Genomic DNA, 10,850 nt, shown 5'->3' on the forward strand with positions numbered 1-10,850 from the left:
AGCCAGGACAGCACGTCCACAGACACGACCTTGACTCCACCCCCAGAGTCCAATTTCACCCTCACACTTGATTCGGCGCTAGCGATAGCGACAGCACAATGAATGCCCTTAATAGACCCGAACAATGGAAACACAGACCAGGCCCCAGTCCCTAAAGCCCCAGAGACACCGACCATGATATGTTCAGCCACTCAGAGACGATTTATTTGCCATTACCAGAACCTGATCCAGCACCCGACGAAAGCAACACCTCACTTGCCCCTACCGCCCTACAGAATACGAAACATTGGCACCGCGATAATTCCTGTCGTCTGCCATGGAACGATTAAATGGACCCCGCATCGGCACACGCCGCATTGGAACTCAAACTCCAGGCACGTGTTTGGCAGCCGGGAGATGGTGATGACTCAGAGTCTGACTCCCACCACGCCAACCCCTTTGGGACCCTTTTCGGAATGGAACCTTGAGGTGTCCAAATGATGAGAGAAAGGAACCAAATGAGATTTATGGTGTCCTATTCCCTGATGGAACCTGCCCGCTTTCTTCTTTAGTTTGCTTCTTAATATTGAATGTTCTCTCTCTTGTACGACTTTGTGTGTTGACCCCAGGCACGTTTCTTGATACAGTTATGACTACTCTTCTGACGCCACATAGCAGTTAAAGGCACACGTTTGCTGAAGTCCATATATCCTCAAATTCTTACCGCTCTTTGAAGGTCACTCAGGCAGTGGAGTAAAGGCACTTATCCCCACCCTGCCTGAGGACCCCCTATACATTTGGTCAGCCAAGCATGGGTAGTGGAGTAACGGCACTGGTCACCGCCCTACCCGGGGATTCCACTCATTCTTGCCCTACCGCGTCATACGCACCCCATTCGGAGAATTATTTTCAAAGTTCTTTTGCTGTTCTTTTTACAACTGTGGTTTAAAGAATGCACTTTTGCCACAACTTTTGTCCCCTTTCCGGCGACCCTTCGGTTGCTGTCCCCCCACCTGCAACTTACATGTTCAAATGACTTGGTTGAAACGAGTTTGCAGAGACCGGAGAAATTGTCCGCCCACTCAGTCCATCAAACACTGGCTGTGAGAGTGCTCGCTCTGACAGAATATTTTTTCTTGGATGTCGTATCTCCCAAATGGTTGTTTAATAACTAAAATGAGGGAGTCACATATGGTGACGATTCTAAATGGGAAATTGACGATAAGGAGAAACAGACAGACAAACAAGATATTAAGCAACAAGATAATAACAGATATTATGCTTGTACCCCCAGGAAGATACGGAGATATCTGAAGATAGAGAAAAATACAGACGAGATGAAGACGAGCCTGATGATCTGCATCATGGTCATCGTTGGAGCAATACAGTTGCGAGCATTACCCTCCCCTACACCCAACATGACACTAGTAACCCAGACACTACACCACACATAGACACAGCCACATGTTGTGATAATATCATAAAATGGTACTCCCTTTTGTACACAGTAGAAGCCCTACTGGTTATAGCTATACTTTGCAGTGTCATCCAGACAATCCGACTTCGGAAATGGCAAAGGAGAGCCTCCCGCCCTCCAGTATACACACTTAGAACCCCTTTCCTCAGACTCCAGCAAACCCCACACTCTTTCTGAATCCTTCCTCCCTAATAAATTGCGCAGTTGTTTTTTAATAAAGTTACTTTCTTTGTACATGGACATTAGTGATAAGTAGGAATGTGATGCTGCTATTGGTTATTTTGTATTGCAATATAAGTTCTTTGGTTATTAGATAGCAGCATGAGTGTAGTTTAGTTAAGGACAGTGAGAGGTTCCCCTTTTTGTGTAGAGAGACTGAAATGTATGTTTGAACGTTACAGTGCCCCTTAGAATTTTTGGAGATATGTGTTGTAATAGGGAAAACTTAGGTAAGTATATTGACCCATAGGACAGAGTAGGGTAGAACCTGTCCTTAATGGAGGTTACCCAGCATGTCAGAGAACAGGAGAAGATCCAGTCGTGCGATCCTTCATGCTTCGCGTTCAGGATCAAGAGGACGGAATGTAGCAAACTGGGATGGCCACTTACTAACCAGGAACAGAGAAGGTCTCAAAGCATAGTGGGAAAAATGGACAATGCGAGATTCAGGCAGGCTCAGAGCCTGAATGTATATTTGTGAGTGAGGAATCCAGACGGTATCGAAACCCCCAAACCGATTGGCATTTTGATGGCCCATTTCCGCGAGACAAAGGACTGGTACTTGACCCTGAAGTTAAGTACAGGTTGTCATAGTCGATAGGTGTACTTTAACTAGTAGTGTTTGTGTTGCATGATTAATTGAGTGTGTAATAAAGTACCCTTGACCTTGAACTAACTAACTGGTGTTTGGCTCTTTGATCGATAGCCGGTTGAACCTTGTGGTGGTATAATTTGATACCTGGCGACTCTGAGCAATATAATAAAGATATCCAAAGGATGGAGGGCAACCTCACTGACTGCCATATCTACAGTAGGTAAAAAAAAGGCAACACGGGGTCTTCCCTCGGCACAGGAACCTGTGCTCCTCCAGTGCAGCAATTAGCAGAATGGCCAGCTCCACTGGCTCCACACCCATATTGAAAGATTCCTGTGAGGGATCAGAGAGAGAGTCAGGTTGGCTTCATAGCTGCCGACCATCATGCCCCACGCCCACCCCTTCCCATACTCCCTTGCCACAGGCAGCAGACTTACATAGCACAAAAAGCTCATTTAAAACAACAGACAGCAGACTCCATTATCGACATTTACCAGGACCTCCACCCCGCCTCACAAATGCAGACCTATGCCCCGACAGCTGCCCTTCTCTTTCCGTCACACCCCTTGAACACCCCTGATGTGTTGGGTGCTCTGCTACACAGACGAACCAACACGGTTGCGAATGGTACAATTCAGTTTTATTACTAACATATATTTACAGTGGTAAACTGGTTACTGAGGTTCGATCATAACCCTAGAATCTGTGGACCTATTCCTAACGATATCTTGGAGTGGCACTCAGCACATGGTGGATGTCTGAGTGGCTTGCTGTGAGCTCTGTGCCCTGAGCTGTCTCCTGCTCGAATGAACGGGAAGTGTCGTGTTCCCTGTTTTGTAGTGTGTATGCTCTTGCCTGTGATTGGCTGTGGTGTTGCGTGTGTGTTGATTGGTCCGTTGATCTGTCCATCAGTATGTATGTATGTTTGCACCATGATGTTTACCTGAATATCATGACATCCCCCCTTTTTTTACAAGAACATGTGCCTATGTGGTTATAAATAGAGATGTGTACTGAGTGCAGCTGAATGTGTGTGTGTGCAATATCTACAGCATGTACATGGGGCTAAACTATATACAAGGGGCGATGTCGGGTGCGACATAGCAATGAGGTTATACCATGAACAAAGGACGGAGAAATGTTGAACGACAAAACGGACTCCTGTAACGACAAGGAAGAACAGAAACATATTAGCACAGTGGTATTATGAGTTCAATGTACAAACAGGCTCATAAGTCCAGTCTAGTAGGTGGGCGACGAATTCGGGTTGACCGCCTCAAGGGTGGGTCAGGATCCACTGGCTGAGGAATGAGCCTGGCCACGGGCAACGACGGAATGGGCATGGTGGCAGGAAGCTCCACGAAGTCGATATCAGGAACAACAGGAGGGCGCGGTGTCGGTGTATGTTCCCGTAGCGAGCGTGGAAGTAGGCGAAGAGCCCGGCGATTGCGCCTGCGAAAGAATCCATCAGGCATGCGAACCAGGAACAAGCGGGGAGCCACGCGTCGGAGAACTTCGGCAGGTGCTGACCAGCCACCTCCTGGTAGGTGAATGCGGACGTCGTCTCCAGGCGCCAGGGTGGGAAGACCAATTGCCCGTGTGTCATATGCCATCTTCTGGCGAACGCGCTGCTGTTGCATCCTGTGTAGTAGCGGAGCATGGTTGGTTGTGGGTACCAGAATGGATGGCACAGTGGTCCTGAGGGTGCGACCCATCAACAGCTGGGCTGGTGAGAGGCCAGTGGCTAGTGAAATGAAACATGAAAACCGCTTATTGTCACGAGTAGGCTTCAATGAAGTTACTGTGAAAAGCCCCTAGTCACCACATTCCGGCGCCTGTTCGGGGAGGCTGTTACAGGAATTGAACCGTGCTGCTGGCCTGCCTTCAAAGCCAGCGATTTATAGTGGGGCCGAGCGATAGGCCAGCAGGGCTAGGCAGAAATCCGATCCGGCAGCAGCAGCCTTGCAGAGGAGCCGCTTGACGATGTGAACGCCCTTCTCTGCCTTTCCATTGGACTGGGGATGCAGAAGGCTGGACTTCACGTGTGTGAAGCCATACGAAGCAGCAAAGGACGACCATTCCTGGCTGGCAAAACAGGGCCCATTGTCCGACATGACAGTAATCGGAATGCCGTGGCGAGCGAAGTTGTCTTTGCAGGCCCTTATGACAGCGGACGATGTCAAATCGTGCAGGCGTATGACCTCTGGATAGTTTGAAAAGTAATCAATGATGATTACATAGTCCCTGCTGAGCGCGTGAAAAAGGTCCACACCTACCTTCGCCCAGGGGGACATCACCAGCTCATGGGGCCGAAGCGTCTCAGGAGGTTGCACCGGTTGAAACCTTTGGCAGGTGGGGCAGTTGGGCACCATATTGGCAATGTCATCACTGATGCCCGGCCAGTATACCGCCTCTCGGGCCCTCCGTCTGCACTTCTCGACCCCCAAGTGGCCTTCGTGTAGTTGGTCGATGACCAGCTTGTGCATGCTGTGCGGAATCACAATCCGGTCCAGCTTTAGGAGGACACCATCAATGACGGCCAAGTCGTCTCGGGCATTGTAGAAATGTATCACTTTCCTTTGAGCCACCCTTCTGTCATGTGGTGCATCACCCGTTGTAGAAGGGGGTCAGCTGCAGTCTCCCGGCGAATACGGGCCAGACTGGAGTCATCAGCTGGCAGATTTGCCGATGTGAAGGCCACCTGCGCTTCGACCTGACAGATGAACCCCTCCGAATCGGGCGGTGTGCTCACTGCTCTGGATAGGGCATCCGCAATGATAAGGTTCTTTCCCGGGGTGTAGACCAGTTGGAAGTCATACCTCCTGAGTTTAAGTAGGATGCGCTGGAGGCGAGGGGTCATCTCGTTAAGGTCCTTATGTTGAGATGCTGACCAGGGGGCGATGGTCAGTCTCAACGGTAAACTGGGGGAGACCATACACGTAGTCATGGAACTTGTCTATTCCGGTTAGCAAGCCCAGGCACTCCTTTTCGATCTGCGCGTAGCGCTGTTCTGTGGGAATCATGGCCCGCGAGGCATAGGTGAGCGGGGCCCATGATGCAGTGTCATCCCGCTGGTGGAGTACCGCCCCAATGCCGGACTGGCTGGCATCAGTCGAGATTTTAGTGTCACGAGATGTGTCGAAATACGCCAATACCGGGGCTGTGGTGAGCTTAATTTTGAGCTCCTCCCATTCCTTCTGGTGTGTGGGCAGCCACTTCTTGACGAGGTGGCGCAGAGCCGTCGTGTGGGAGGCAAGGTTGGGAATGAACTTCCCCAGGAAGTTGACCATGCCTAAGAAGCGTAGCACTGCTTTCTTGTCTGCCGGCTGCGGCATGGCTGTAATGGCGGTCACCTTGTCTGCATCCGGACGGACCCCTGACCGGGATATTTCAACTCGGTTTGGCTGAAAGAACACTTGGCTCGGTTGAGGCGCAGGCCATTTTCCCGTAGGCGTGCAAAGACGCACTGGAGACGATTGATGTGCTCCTGATGTGTGGTGGATCAGATGATGACGTCGTCCATGTAGATGCGCACCCCTTCGATGCCCTCCATGATCTGTTCCATGATCCTGTGAAAGACCTCGGGTGCCGAGATGATACCAAATGGCATTCTGTTATGGCAGAACCTGCCGAAAGGGCTGTTGAAGGTGCACAGCTTTCGGCTGGACTGATCCAGTTGGATCTGCCAAAAACCCTTTGAGGCATCCAGTTTTGTGAAGATTTTAGCTCGGGCAAATTCGCTCGTGATCTCTTCCCGTTTGGGTATGGGGTAATGTTCCCTCATTATGTTGTTGTTGAGGTCTTTTGGATCAATGCAGATCCGGAGTTCGCCAGAGGGCTTCTTAACACACACCATGGAGCTGACCCATGGCGTGGGTTCCGTGACCCGGGATAGCACCCCTTGGTCCTGGAGATCCTGCAGCTGCTGCTTGAGGCGGTCTTCGAGTGGCGCTGGGACCCTGCGAGGTGCGTGAATGACCGGGGTGACATCCGGTTTGAGCCGTATTCTGTAGGTGTAGGGCAGTGTTCCCATGCCCTCGAATGCCTCCTGGTTGTGGGCGAGGAGCGATTGAAGCTGTGCCCTAAATTCTGCATCTGGGAAGTCAGATGTGCCTTCTGGAGACAGAGCGTGGACCCGTTGCAGGAGGTGGAGAACCTTGCATGCCTGTGCGCCTAGCAGGGAGTCCTTTGATGATCCGACTATTTTGAATGAGAGTGTGGCCGTGTGTGTGTTGTGTGTCACCTGGAGCTGGCAGGATCCCATGGCCAGGATAACGTTTCTATTGTAGTCGACTATCTTGCAACGGGATGGCTGAATTGGTGGTCTGACCTTCATGGCGCAGAAGTGTGTGTTGATTGGTCCGTTGATCTGTCCATCAGTATGTATGTATGTTTGCACCATGATGTTTACCTGAATATCATGACAACCCCCGACCCCCTCACACATCCCCAATACCTTGCTCCCCCCCCAAAGGAGCTGGTCAAGGGCTCTGTCTCTTGGGCTCTCTGAACTCTCTGGCATTGGGTGGAGACAGTGGTGTGCACCTCCTTCCTCCCTCTCAGGGTTTATGGTTCCTGGTTCCCATTTTTGAAAGGCAGTCGTGATTCGCACTGGCGAGTCGTCACGGCTGGTGGGTGGGAAGATTTGATGCGGTTTGAAGATTCGATGATTAGCCCACTAAGTATATGCCAATAGTTTCGCGGCCATTTTGGAATTTGCGCCCACCGTTAACAGGCTCGCTGAACTGCGCTTGTTGTGTTGCTGACACCATCTTGAGTGGTCAGTGAGTTTTGTGCATATGTCTGCGGATGTTTGCTGTCCACTAACAACTTCACTAAAATGTCATCCGACATTGAACTGTGTGCGTGCATTACAGGTGCCACAGTGGAGGTAAAACAGCCTCACCCAATGCTGGATATTGTAATTCTGAATTTTGGATTTGAATCTCCCCTGGGTGTAATAAAGGGTCACATGCACTCTTCAAAAGCAGAACTTAAACTCCCATTCTGAATGATTGTTGCAAAAATGATTTTGTTCAGAAAATAAAGCAATATCAAGACGTTTGGAGTTATATTTTTTATTAATTATTTTTAGCATTGCTTTGTGACTACAAGACTGCAAGTCCTTGACGTGGATCCTACGAAAATCATTTTACTGTCACCAACAGAAAGCATTGAATGAATTTGCGCTCCCAGCGTGGAGCTCCCTCTGCCAGTGCCTGTTGTGGGAGATCGGGGCCAGGGATCATCAAACTGTTCAGGATTTTCCAACCATTAAACAGGTTGGGTCTGTACTCCTTGGAGTTCAGAAGAATGAGAGGTGATAGGAAAGAAACATTTTAGATTCTCAGGTCGTTGAACAGGGTAAATATTGGGAGGGTGTTTCCAATTGTGGAGAGTCAGACCAGAGGGCATAGTCGCAGAATAAGGTAAGGCAGATTTGAGGAAGAATTTAATCTCTTAAAAAGTGGTGAATACTTGAAATTCTTCGCCCCAGAAAACTGTGGAGTCCGAATCCTGGAACATTTTCAGGGTTGGGATCGATAGGCTGTCAATCAGTCGGGGAATTAAGGGTCACAGAGATAAGACAGGAAAGTGGAAAGTGTTGGACCAGCCATGATCTTACTAAATGGCAGAGCAGGTTCGAAGGGCTGAATGGCCTACTCCTGTTCCTGTTTCCTATGGTCCTGTGGCCTCAGAAAATCCTTCATGAACTGCTGCCCTCAGTGCCTCGATTCCCAAAATGAGCTGCTGGCAGATTAGGTTCCTTGTCAGGAGCTGGAATTCATCAAATTCTAATGTTTGCCTGAACCACTGATTGGTTCTGTATCCACGTGGACAGAATGTTCTATAAACACAGCTATACACTCAACATCAATTCACTAACGGCATAAATGGATCATGTCATTTGCGGTACAGGTGAAAAGGCAGCACTGAGTAGCAAGATCATCTTGTCTCTGTGTCCTTTGACTATCGTCCGGGATCCCGTTGTCTCTCTGAGTCTCAGAGACAAACCCATTGAGACCATCTGGCATCTGTCCAATCTGCTTGTTGTCATTGTTAAACGCTTCCTGTCCATTATCCGACGCAAACTGCTCACTCCTGGCGTTAGTCAGCATCCTCTGAACCTTCTCCCCGTCCATATCCATGATGCCGGCATTTTCATCAAAGGTCAGGTAGGGATCTGGAACTGAGGGAAAAATCCATCTGTGAACACTGAGAGACTATTGAGATTGATTGTGTGTTTTTACCATTCATCACAGCTACACGCTACTGCTGCCTACATCAGGGAATGTCTCCTTCACAGCACCTGTGACTACCAGACACAGCGGATTAAATCTAACCAGAGTGTGTGTGTGTGTGTGGTTTACACCATCACTCTGGCGGGACGGGACCTCATAGAGCTGGGAACTGCTCCAAAGAGATTGGGCACCGTCCTTAAAGAGATCCCGATCAGTGCTGCAGCCTAATGGCCTCCAGCCCACATCACAGAGGTATCGAGGGATCTCCCCAGCCCTGCGCACCTGCCCCCCTTCCCCCACGACAATCTTCGCCAGTATGCCACCCCCACCCCAACATTCATCGCCGGCATCCCCCAAAGAAATCCCGGCTGGCATTGCAACTCTGCACTGACAATGCAGAAGTATAGCCAGCATTGACCCCACTCACTGTCCGCTATCCTCCCCGCCCTCCACACATCAACGTATTCTCCCTCACTACTGGGGCATTTGGCAAGACAGGCATGTCTAATAATTAAGTTTCACTTGAACCTTCTCCCACTCCTTTTTATCCAACTTGAACAGCATCATCTACAGCGGGACCCCAGTAAGAGGACACTGGGAAATCTATCTTGGCCACAGAATGCTGGGTGTGTCACAGCGGGACTGACGCTATAGCACCAGCGGAGGTGCCAGAGACTGACACCTACAAAGGAAGGTGAGTGGGAGTCACATTGGAGGGTGAGGAGATTAGTACAAGCCTCACCTCTCCATTGTGGACCTTAATGTTGTTACATTGCAGAGTCTGGAGCTTACGTTGAACAGGAGTCACAGGAGTTACTGCAAAATGATCAAGGTCAGGAACTTTCTGATTTATTTCCCTCCCTTTTATAAAGTTGCTGAGGCTAATTGTGTCTCACTAACTAGCTGAGTTCAACTAACTCAAAACTGACTGGAGATTGTCCCTTGATCTTCACGTCAGCATGATTTAATCCCGGATTTCCCCACTTTGCCTGTTGGAAGTTATTAATCCATTTTGAAGTCTAACATTTTTTTACGTTCTTTCAACACCAGATGATGTTATTTGAGCCAGACTCTACCTGGAAAAAAATAAAATATTCAGTGAGTAATTGGGAAACAAAATGAATCACTGTATTCCTGGTCCACTGATGAATAAAAGTTAGGCATATTCAGGTAAATGGCAGATAAACACCTTCGAATCATCGAGAGTCACAGAGTTTTACAGCACGGAAAGAGGCTCTTTGGCCCATCATGTCATGCTGGCCATCAAGCACCGAGACACTCTAAACTCATTTCCAGCACTTAGCCTGTAGCCTTGTACGTTATGGCATCTCAAGTGCTCATCTGAATACTTCTTAAATGTTGTGAGGGTTCCTGCCTCTATCACCCTTTCAGGCAGTGAGTTCCAGATTCCCATCATCCTCTGGCTGAAAAGGTTTCCCTCAAATCCCCTCTAAACCTCCTGCCCCTCCTCGTTAATCTATGCCCAATGTTATTGACCCCTCCACTAAGAGGAAACATTCCTTCCTATCCCCCTCCCTATGCCGCTCATAATTTTATACCCTGTAAAGATCAATAAATATTGCTCAACCGCAGTCAACAGAAGAATTTTCAATACTCACTGGAGATACTTCGAGGCCAATGTCTGAGAGACTTGCACACAGCACGTACTGCTTTTGTAAACTTGCGGGCATTGCAGAGCTTGGTGAACTCATCAGTAGGATTGTATCTTTGTGACATTACCGAGTGCAACATCAGTCCAATTGCCAGGATGGACAGCAGACACTTCATTTCAGCTCCCATGTGATCAGCTTCAGCTACTCTGACTCTGTAAATGACCAAATGCAAAATCCTGCACTCACTCCCCAATGATTCAGCGATGCTAATTCAACCTGCCGTCATCAACTGATCTAAACTTATTTTCCTGTCTCGAACTTTCACTGAACTGTTTTCTGTTTTGTCTCAGAGTATCTTCCTAACGTTCCTCTGTCTCTATCTTTTCTCCTCAGCTCTTCTCACTTTTATAGCAGTTGGTGTCTCTTACACTGACTCATCCTTGTCTTTCATTAACTTTTCTCCCTTTTTCTCATGACTTTTGAAACATTTACCACACCTCAGTTCTGTAAAGTCTGAACCAAAGACAACTTCAAATCTTTCTTTGGTTAATGCTTAGTCCAACCAGTCGGTGTTCGTAATTGATTTCCAACAACTGTTAAGCAGGCCAAAAGTGGCTCAACCTGCAAAAATACTGCATGAATGGCAACTTCTCGAATATAAACATCAAAACTAAGAGCAGCAGTAGGCCATTCGGTAAGTTGAGCACCATATTGGCAATGTCATC

The 10,850-nt window shown here is 48.6% G+C and overlaps 1 long non-coding RNA gene across 1 annotated transcript; it reads right to left on the reverse strand.

The window, feature by feature from the left end:
- Nucleotides 1-7,332: 7,332 nt before the first annotated feature.
- Nucleotides 7,333-10,507, reverse strand: LOC140429784 (uncharacterized). Its single transcript, XR_011949195.1, has 2 exons — nt 10,132-10,507; nt 7,333-8,460 (listed from the first exon to the last, which is right to left on the reverse strand). It is a non-coding gene; the product is annotated as an uncharacterized lncRNA (long non-coding RNA).
- Nucleotides 10,508-10,850: the final 343 nt, after the last annotated feature.

Source organism: Scyliorhinus torazame, chromosome 9 (assembly GCF_047496885.1).
Source record: "Scyliorhinus torazame isolate Kashiwa2021f chromosome 9, sScyTor2.1, whole genome shotgun sequence".
Lineage (NCBI taxonomy): Eukaryota > Metazoa > Chordata > Chondrichthyes > Carcharhiniformes > Scyliorhinidae > Scyliorhinus > Scyliorhinus torazame.